Source organism: Chenopodium album, chromosome 12 (genome assembly GCF_948465745.1).
Source record: "Chenopodium album chromosome 12, dcCheAlbu1.1, whole genome shotgun sequence".
Lineage (NCBI taxonomy): Eukaryota > Viridiplantae > Streptophyta > Magnoliopsida > Caryophyllales > Amaranthaceae > Chenopodium > Chenopodium album.
This window is the reverse complement of record NC_137845.1, coordinates 48,253,043-48,263,535: the sequence shown is the minus strand read 5'-3', so window position 1 is coordinate 48,263,535 and position 10,493 is coordinate 48,253,043. Positions and strand designations below refer to the sequence as shown.

Sequence of the window (10,493 nt, the reverse complement as noted above, 5' to 3'; positions counted from 1 at the left end):
TTGTTATTAATCTTGTTAGTATCATGCCTAGGATCTTGCTAATAATATTATGCTTTATTGAGATTGTTATTATGATGATTATTATTATTATTATGTTGCTTGTTATTATTGTTATTGCTTGATCACGCCCTCTCTTGCAGGTTTAAAGGGAATTTTTACTTGAAATCACGCTTAATAAGATAATTAATAATTTTATTTAGGCTAATATGGTTTTAATTCAAGTGATCGCCAATAATAGATTTGTTTGTGCATTAATATTTAACAACATAGATTAAACAGGTTTAGGATTAATATATTGATTGTATGTTAGTCAGAAAGCGCACATGAATACAAGAAGAATAAAGTAGAGGCCTATTTTTAGGGCAGGTTCAATCTCTTTTAGGTGGATTTGTACCTTCATCCCCGAATATCCAGTCATGGTTCCAGACCACAATGGAGTTAGCGATCTCATGGATCGTGAAGGGGTGTAATCTTCACCCTGTGAACGGTTTACAAGTTCCTAAAACTTGTTGGCGACTCTTTTGCTCTAGCTTCTTTCCCTTTGGACGCCACCATGCTTAAGTGCATGATCATAGTGGGGCTCAAGTGCGGGATGCTTGAAATATCCCTACAGTTTTTTGGCGACTCCACTAGGGAGGATTTTTATTTTAATTCCTAAAATTTATTTTGGCAATAATTTAGAATGAGTGGATGAGACTCAAAAAGTTCTAAGTATTCGTGTGCGTAATTTTGGTTGACATTATTGGCATTTGCATAAAAAGGTCCGCCTTGGATAGACCATCCGTAATGCGTCAAAAACATAGGATTTTTACACGTAGAAAATTTGGAAAATATCTTTCACAACTAGAATCGAAAAAACACTGCGAAAACTGGAAACTTCTAAGAACACAGGGGGCTGCTGAGGCATGTAGGAACTGGCGCTGAGAAAACAGTGCCCATCGCAGTGCGATGGCTCTGTCACGGTGCGATAGCAATATCGCGGCGCGATAGGGCTATCGTCTCGCGATGGTCCCTGTTGTCTCGCGCCGAGTTCTTCCAATACCGAGCTAGAAATCTGCGTTCTTGCTTTGACCGATTCTAGTACTGTTTGCTCAGTTGAGTTTTTATCACTTTTCTAAACCTATATGTGTTCTACATATGGCCATAATCCTCTGGGAATTCACGCTCCATCTACCCAATCAAACGCTCATTGCAACAACGGGTACATCCGAGTTTGTGAATTCACTAAATCATGGAAGCAAGTTTAACTTGCGGGGTCCCATCCATACGCGCTAACCCTTCCAAAGGTAAGGGTTCCGCGCGATGCATGTGGACTTATAACCATGGACCCTCTTTGACTAACCTTTATTCTTGAACTTTAGAGAATTAGAGCCATGGTTAGGTTGCAAACTCATTGCATCATATTGTGCTTACTTGACTAGTTATGCATTCTTGCTTGTGCATAACATATATGTGTTTACACTAACCGTTTGTTTGACTTGTGTATAATTTTTAATAAACTAATTTAATGGATATATAGGACTTTGCTTAATTAATTAATTAATTAATATGATTAATTAAAGTATAATAATTGACTAAATCTGACTTAGTACGGCTTTAGGCTTATCCTTTTAAGGTAGAACGCTGGAAACACGCCCTGAACGACGTATCAGTAATGATGCAAAGGTTGGACCTGTGGCGCGGCACAAAAGTATCCATTGCGACGCGATAACATTATCGTGCCGCGATGGCCGTTGGCATTTTGCGACAGTTCCTTTGCTTCGTCGACGGTTCAGTTTTTTGCCTGAGTCCTCACGCCGAGTCTAATTAATCAGTTTATTAATAATTAAAGCTTTATTTAGTCCTTAAATTGAGTCTAAGAACATAGTCTCATGGTCATACACAAGTGTCAAAGCATGCCACTTTCACTCACTTTCTTAAGCACACACTTTGTATATGTGTTTCACCTTGACCATGTCTAGAGAGTCTTGTGTGCGCGTGTTTTCTGTCATTTTTTTTGGGGGGTAAGTCGGATATTAATCCTCCCAATATAACCATGTTGCTTAAACCCCACACATGATTCCCAAAAATATGCACCCTATTTTTGCTTTTGCCTTTAAAGCCAAGAAAGTCAAAGTCAATTTAAGTCAAGTCATTAAGTCAAATATGGTTTAATTTACAGCTCTTGGTCAAGAAAGGAAGGGCAACTAATCAAGGACAACACTTTCGTCTAAGTTTTACTCTTTGATAAACCGATTACACTACTACAAAAAAGGCTTTATAGAACTGTTAAAATAGGCTTTATAGAACGCCTCAGGACCGTCTTCTGCTAAGAGATGTATAAAGTATATAGAACGGTTCATGGAGGCGTTCTATTAACTCAAACATATAGAACAGTCATCACACCCAACCGTTCTCTATTCCCTAACTAAAATCAGAAAATAAAGAAGGAATAAAGAACAGTTAGTGTACTTGACCGTTCTATATAGCATTACTAAAGAGAACGGTCAAGTCAGATAACCGTTCTCTAATCCTTATTTTAAAAATTAAAAAAACACTAATATACGGTATTTTATACAGAAATACCGTATATTAATTTCTTGCTATAATAATTAGGAAACAAATTAAATAACGAATTACAGTAATATTGAATTTGAAATTTTAAAATAATAATTAAATATATCAATAATTAAAAAAAAAATTTACAATAAATTTAGCGTGAAAATAAAACATGACAAGAGGTACAAATTAAACAAAAATATTGACAATCAATCGTTCTTATTTCTTCTTTTCCCGATGTTCCCCCTTTCTTTGATAGTTGTAAATCTACAAAACAGACATAAGATATAAGTGAACATTTATTTGAATAAAAATAATTCCAACATCAAAAAAAAAAAAAAAAAGGTTCTACTACAAAATTCTAAATATGTTCTTTAATTTAAAAGTAAAAGCTTATATAAAAGACTATATGGGAAAAATGCAAAAAACCAAGGGATAAATCAATTAGAGAATGAATTACGCATTCATACCAAATGAAAAAGCATGATACTAAAATTCGCATGAACATAACAATAAAAAATGAAACATTTAACTCAAAGCAGCTAGATCTAATATTATAAAAAGTCAAAAAGGGAGAATTCAGACTACTAAAAACGAGTAATAATTGGTCTCCAACATCAAAGAAAATACCAGAAATCATATCTAGTAAAATGAATTATGAAACACAACCATTAAAAAGGCAAATTAGCTACCTTTGATTTACTTTGCCTCATTCATACTCGGAGCAAGCTCAACACAGTAGGAATGCACATTCATTGTAAGCAACAAATGGTTCACTATTTCCATCACATTTTATTTCATCTCCACAAATCTGACATAGAGATGTCCACTCAATTGAGTCTTTCACATATATGTCACCTGTAATCACACCAAAATTACATTGAAGAAAAGATTAACTCATAGTTCTAGATACCCACAAAAATCTAGAAAAAACCAAGTTAAATATATCCTAGAATTTTTGAGTCAAATTTGGTACAAGTTCAATAATCTATGAGCTAAAATGGAAACAAAATCAGATGGAAAAAAAAACTTTATAAGAGGAGAGGACGGGCAGCTTCCTGTAATGGTTGTACAGAGGGTGAAATTAAATGTGATGGGCGTGTGGTGTTGGCAGCTAGGTGGGGGGTCTTGATTGCACAACAATCAAGTTGATCTTGATCGCTTCCGTTTAGTGTTCTTGGATTCCTTCCCGCAAGGCGTGCAAACCTTAGCGGAGATTAATGTAACATAATTGATTCTTTTTGATTAATAATATCATCACTTTCGTTCTCAACAAGAAAAAATAAATCAATTAACCTAACCTACAAAATTACCGATCGAAAGTTACAATCAAGAGCTTAAATCAATTCAATTAACTGCAAATGTAGTCGAATTAAATTTATATTCCGAATTCTAGCAAAACCCATTACTCTATAACCAAAACAAAGTTCGTGAATGGTTAAAGAAACTATCAATATCATCGTTTCATCAACATTATTGATAAGAACGAACTCGTTTCGATTGTGACAACCAAAAACTAGCCGTCCATTTATAGCCATTTTTGTTTGACCTCAGAAAATTCGAGAAATGTATCAATCAGGGGCTCTAAATTTGACCTAGGTTCGATCAATTTCACTTAGATCTATTTGATGGTTATGAAATAAATTGGATTATTTGAAAATCTAAGTGTAATTTGATTGAAATTACTGCAATTTTGCGTTCCAAAAAACCAATTGAAAATTTTTCCTAAAATTAGAACAATAATCTACCTAAAAACCGACTAAAACTTCTGTAACTTTAGGAATACTATGATTGATTTATCATTATTACAATTCAATTGAATAATTCAATTCAATAAACACTTCAAATAGATCTACAATTTTCTAATCAAATTTGTATAGTCGAAGGAGAAGAAAATTCAAAGGCATACCTTGATATTGCAGTGGTGGCCTGGTGCGGTGATGCACGCAAAGGTACAGTCATGGTGGTGGGGTGCGCTGCGGAGGAACAGTGTTGGCGATTCAACGCGGAGGTAGCAGGCTTGATGAATTTGAGAAGACGATAACTGTAGTTCATTTTTGGAGTAAAAAAATGAAATTTAGACTGAAAATAATAGATGTAAAACTGATATAGGCGGATGAAGAATTTCAGTGGCCTTTGATTAAATTTGTAGGGCAAAGTTCTAATCCCTCTACAAAATAAAATTAAACAATTTTTAAAAAAAAATAAAATAATGAATATACACAAAACAGTTGTCAAGTGCACTGTTGTATATTGTTTAACATAATTTATTAATAATTTATTTATTTTTGCTAAAAATTATAGAGAACGGTCAACTATAAGAGTCGTTCTATATTCATCAACTCATAGAACGCCTCTTCTACAAATACGTTCTATATTGTTGCAGAGAACGCCTATCTCTGTTAACCGTTTTGTATTTTGCGTTTCTTAATCTAATTTTTGTAGTAGTGTTAGACAAAAGAGAAAAGCTAAGAAGAAAATGGCAACTTAGAAAGAAGTCAATGAACTTAGGCAAAATCTTGCTAGTTTAACTGAGATGATGAAGACTATTGCTCTTCAAGTTAATGACCCTGCGAAACAACAACAAATGGAGCGAATGGAAGAAAGCTTGAGCAAGCTCTCCAATGACTATAAGTTCCAGGGGATTAGCTCACAAGGGGTCTTGGTGGACAAGGAATTTCTTCCACAGAAATTCAATGCCAATGACATCCCAAGATTCAAGCCAGCTGACAACCCCTACTTCCACTTAAGAGCTTTTGAAACAATAATGAACATTAAAGTGATTGATAGGAAGGCTTTTCATTCGTTGTTTTCATTATCTTTAGAAACCGTTTGTCAAAAATGGTTCTTTTCCCTAGATAAAGAGAATTTCTCTTCTTGGGATTCAATAACAAACGGTTTCATAGATAGATACAAATGCAACATTCAAGTTGAAATTGATCATAGGGAACTTAAGATGTTGAAACAAAAAGAGAATGAAGGATTCACTTCCTTCTTTAACAAGTGGAGGGAAACTTCTGCCAAAATGGTTGAGGTTCCTACTGAAAAGGAATCTGTAAGGATGTTCATCAAGAACCTCCAAGAAAAGTACTCTAAGCATCTCAAATACCAAAGCAATTTGAGTACTTTCAAGGCCGTCTATGACATAGGAATCAACATTGAAGATGACCTTGCAAAACAAAAAGCTGTTAATAATTCCAACAGTGGTTGGAAAGGAAAGAAGAACGACAATCCTTCTTCTTCCAAAACTACCCACTAAAACAACGTTAGCACCTTTAATCTGAATGAGGTCCTAGCTATGAACAATCAAGGACAAAAGAATCCATTTAGGAGAAACTTCACACCTATTGGCATGAGTTATGACACGACATTTGATCGTCTTCATGCAAAAGGTCTCATAACTCCTATTGGACCATTTGGAGATCCACCATTCGAAAGGAGGACGGCTAATTGGAATCCCAATGCACATTGCAAATACCATCAAGGCAGGGGTCATCCTACTGAAAACTGCTAGAAGATAAAGGAAGCGGTTCAGGATCTAATTGATAGAAATAAACTTATATTGCCTCCTACAAGCAAGAAGCCAAGTATCAATAATGCTCCACTTTCAGATTCCTTGGCCATTTCCGATGAGGAAAACCATATTGATCCATCATCCTTCATTAAACCAATCGAAGAAACTCATGCTACCGAAGAAGAGGAGGAAACCTTTTTCGATGCCATGAGCAATTTCCCCACAGGAGAACAATTTGCCACTAAAGAGGAGGTTTGGCTTCTTATAAACGTAATGAGAGAAGCAATAGACCTATATCGCGAGGCCCTTGATCATGAAAAATTGGTACAAAGTAAGCGTGCCCTTGAAAAAATAATGCTTGCAAAGACTACTGAGAGAAAACCCTTTTCTCTCAAAGTAGTTGAAACATAAAAAAGGAGCAATAAGGTGTACACGCCCATTGGGACTTCTTATGCCAACATGTTTCAAATGCTCTTCAAGGGTGGGAAGATCAAACCTCTCGAACCAAGACCATTTGAATCACTGAAAAGGACCGATAGATTCTACTGTCCATACCATCAATCAGGAGGGCATACCATAGAACACTGTTTCAAATTCAAGGATCTAGTCCAAGGATTGATTGACAGTAAAAAGTTAGTTCAAATCCAACCAAGAAAAGATGCTAGCATCAATGGGGTATGGGACGGTGATGATGAGGATGTTTACCTTAAAGATGTGGAAGAAAGTTCACTTTAATCAATTTACGACATTTGGGATGAAGAGGATTATCCTATCGACGTCCTCACAAGATCAGGGAGAATGCAACCTCCTATCGCAACGCAACCCATTCCTACTACTCAACAACTTCTCATACCAATCATAGAAGACAATGATGTTGTCAAACAACTTAAGAAGACTAAGGTCGAGATGAACGTATGGAAACTACTAGCCACATCCCATGAGCATAGAGTCGTAGTAATGGATGCCTTGACTAAGGTAGGAATAGTGTAATATCCCGTATTTTTGAAACGTATTTTCTAATTAATTAATTAATATTTTCTAAAAAGGGTATTTTAAGTAATTTATTTTACTATTTAAATTTTGGAGCCAAAATGATACTTGAATTTTGGAGCCAAAAGTATTTTAAATTTCAATTATTATTTTGGATTTTGGATAAGATTTATTATCCATTTATTTTATTTAAAAACCGGATTATTTATATATATTCCGGAAATTTTAATTAAATAAAATTATATTTTATTATTTATTTAAGATGCTCGAAATTTCCTAATTTAATGACTATGATTTTCAGATTTTCTATGTATAGAATATCTGATTTTCTTAGTTATTTTATTTAGTGAATAATTGGAATTTTATTAATTAATTATTTATTTTATACAATAAATATTATTTACACAATTATTTTTAATTCCTTAAAACTAGCAAATTAATTCCCTAAATATCTAAAGAGGAGGTCCAAAAATATGAGCTTAGGAAAGCTCAAATTTTCGGCCACCATGATGGATTAATGGGTGATTTTTTTGGTAAATTGTATTTTTAATTATCTCCTTAAAATCTCTTATTTTCTTTAATTTTATTTCTCTATCTCCTAAATATTTTATCATCTTATTTTCCTACCTTATATCTTCCTTGATTATTCTTCAAGTAATTTCTTTTGCCATATTATGTTTCATGGAAACACACCTTCCTTAAATTAATTATTCTTAGTCACCTTAATATTAAACTTTCCATAATTCTTTAACTCTCTTCTCCAAGTAATTTCCTTAATTCTTTTTACCATAATTATTTCTGTATTCTCCTACCATAATTCTTTCATTCATGAGCCTATAAATACCCCCTTCATACCTCTCATATTCTTCACACCAAAACTCAATTCTCTTCTTCTCTCTTATTCTTCTTTTCCCTAAACCTTTTCATACTTTTCTTCTTCTCTTTTTATACAAATATTATTCCGTATACCTTTGAAGCCAGTTTTCGGGCACTTCTGGTCAGTTTTTGGGGTATTAATGTTTCACAGAAGATTGTTCCTCTCAAAAAATCCTTGAGGTTAGGCTCACGAATCACCCAATTCGAAGTTATATTGAAGGAGTTATGACCTCTGCAAGTTCTGCCTATTCTTTCCAACGAAAATTCAATTCTCTTAAATCCTATTCTTTTATCTTCTCCATGATTAGTTTTCTAAAATACAAATACCTATTTCAAAGCTATAATTTTATGTAAAATTATTATTTTAAAAGACTTTTATATTCCATGCACATTAGATTTGAGTTTCTGTTGTGATAACCTTATGGTTATGTTATTTGTAAGGTGTATTCATGATTGAACTTTGAAAGTGCGAAGTGTTGATTGATATTCGGAATCAAGGTACGTTTAGGTGGCTAGATACCTTCAAAAGTGATTGATTGAATAGCATGGTTTATATGATTTTATTGGTGATTGAATTAAATTGACTTGAATTATGATTTATGAAATAAAGTATGATTTTAATCGGTGTTTTAATAAATTGATCTTGATATTATAATTTTATTGAACTAGGGTTTATGAAATAAACGTATGATTAAAGGATTGTTTTTAATAAATAAATCAAAGGTTGATTTTATATCATTAATCATGTTTTAAAGGTTTGATTTTTAAAGCATGTGGAATTTAATAAAAAGGAGTTTTGAATTATGTTGGAATTATTAAAAAGGGATTTATTGATTTATTGAATAATTATAATTAAAGCTTTATATGCATGTTAGTAATCCCACTATGCGGATTTGGTTTATTTGATAAGACTTTGGACTTTGTATGACCGAGTCTTTCCTCAAGAATAGCCTTGTAATATAAGGAGACTAGCTTGGGGGGTGTGCACACTTGGGTGAGGAATTGGTTTTAAAGGAGGAATTGGATTTAAAAGGAATTGGATTTTTAAAGTAATTGGTTTTATTAATTATTTTGATTACTGAATCATTGGAATTGATTTTGGAATAATGAGTTTGGAATTATTGGATTAATTATTGGTATTGGTATTGAAAGCATGTTTGCAAATAAATTGAGTTTACATTATCTTGCACTTATCGTACTTAGCATATTTTGCTAATCCGTATTTCCTATTTGTTTTGGTTTGCCCTGTTTATCGTAATGGTAAGCAGTGTTGACTATTTTTAGGTGGAGTCATGAATGAGCATATGGGAGTATCGGGATTTGCTTCACCTAGTTTAGAAATGTTGGTCTCGTCTTTATTTTGAGTACTCATAACAATGTTACTATTTGTATAAGTATTAATAAAAGAAAGTTGAGTTTCCGCTGCAAGTTTTGTTATTGAGTTAAGTATTTTGAGTAACCTTGCGTAATCACGCGGCGGTAACACTCCTAAGTCTATCTCTACGGTATAATTATAGGTATTATACTAGTATTTCCATAGAGGGAGAGATTTGGGGGTGTTACAAATAGACTCAGAAACCACTCCTAAGGGGTTGGCTAACTTTCTCACGAGTGACCTCCCTAGCCCAATCAATCTAATCACCTTTTCTGACAAGGACTTACCTCCAGAAGGTGATAATCACAATAAAGCCTTAAACCTCACAGTAATCTGCAAGAGAATGAATGTCCTAATGACTCTTGTAGATAATAGGTCAGCAATCAATGTTTGCCCACTTCGAACTGCGAGAATGCTAGGAATAAGAGATGAAGACTTGTCTCCATCTACGCAAGGCATAAGAGCTTATGAAAACACTCGCCGCCAAGCTCTTGGAACCATAACGATGAATGTTACGGCAAGAGTTATTGAACATGCTACCACCTTCCAAGTGGTAGACATTAAAGCCTATTTCAACTTATTATTGGGAAGCCCTTGACTTCATGACCTTAAGGCCGTCCCTTCGTCCCTACATCAACAAGTGAAGGCCATAGTTGGAGGAATTCCTGTCACAATCGATACTTCCTCAATGAGAATTAAGGTAATTGATAAACCTATCATAAACGTGGAACATGATGAAAATGACGAAGATTTATGGGGCTTTAATGCAGAAGAGGTCTCCTTAATCGAAGAAGATGAAAGGACCCCTCTTTGCTACTACCTTCATTCCAATCTTACAGTGAATGCTATCCTTAGAAGACAAGGGCATTTTCCTGGAATGACTCTATGAAAGTGGAAAGAGATAGCAAAACGAATGGGACTACCTGGCCTCCCAAGTTAGACACTTTTGGACTTGGTTTTGAACCAACTCTAGAAGATCTCAAGCGAGCTCGGGAAAAGACCAATGCATGAAGGAATGCTCGTACCCAAAAGAAAGCAATCCTAATGGACCAATATCCTCTCACTCTAAACGGTCAATTCATAAAAGAGGCTGAGGATTATCCATGTTACGAATTTCCTGAGCCCTTTGTCAAAGATGGGGTAAGACAACTAGGATTTGAAATCTTTTTGGATTGCAATTTCCTAGATGAGATCCCAACT

General features: G+C 34.2%; 1 long non-coding RNA gene across 1 annotated transcript; it reads right to left on the bottom strand.

Moving 5' to 3' along the window:
* Nucleotides 1-2,674: 2,674 nt before the first annotated feature.
* Nucleotides 2,675-4,725, bottom strand: LOC145572487 (uncharacterized). The gene is made up of 3 exons (XR_014096866.1): nt 4,448-4,725; nt 3,231-3,396; nt 2,675-2,805 (listed from the first exon to the last, which is right to left on the bottom strand). It is a non-coding gene; the product is annotated as an uncharacterized LOC145572487 (long non-coding RNA).
* Between the last annotated feature and the right edge of the window lie 5,768 nt (nt 4,726-10,493).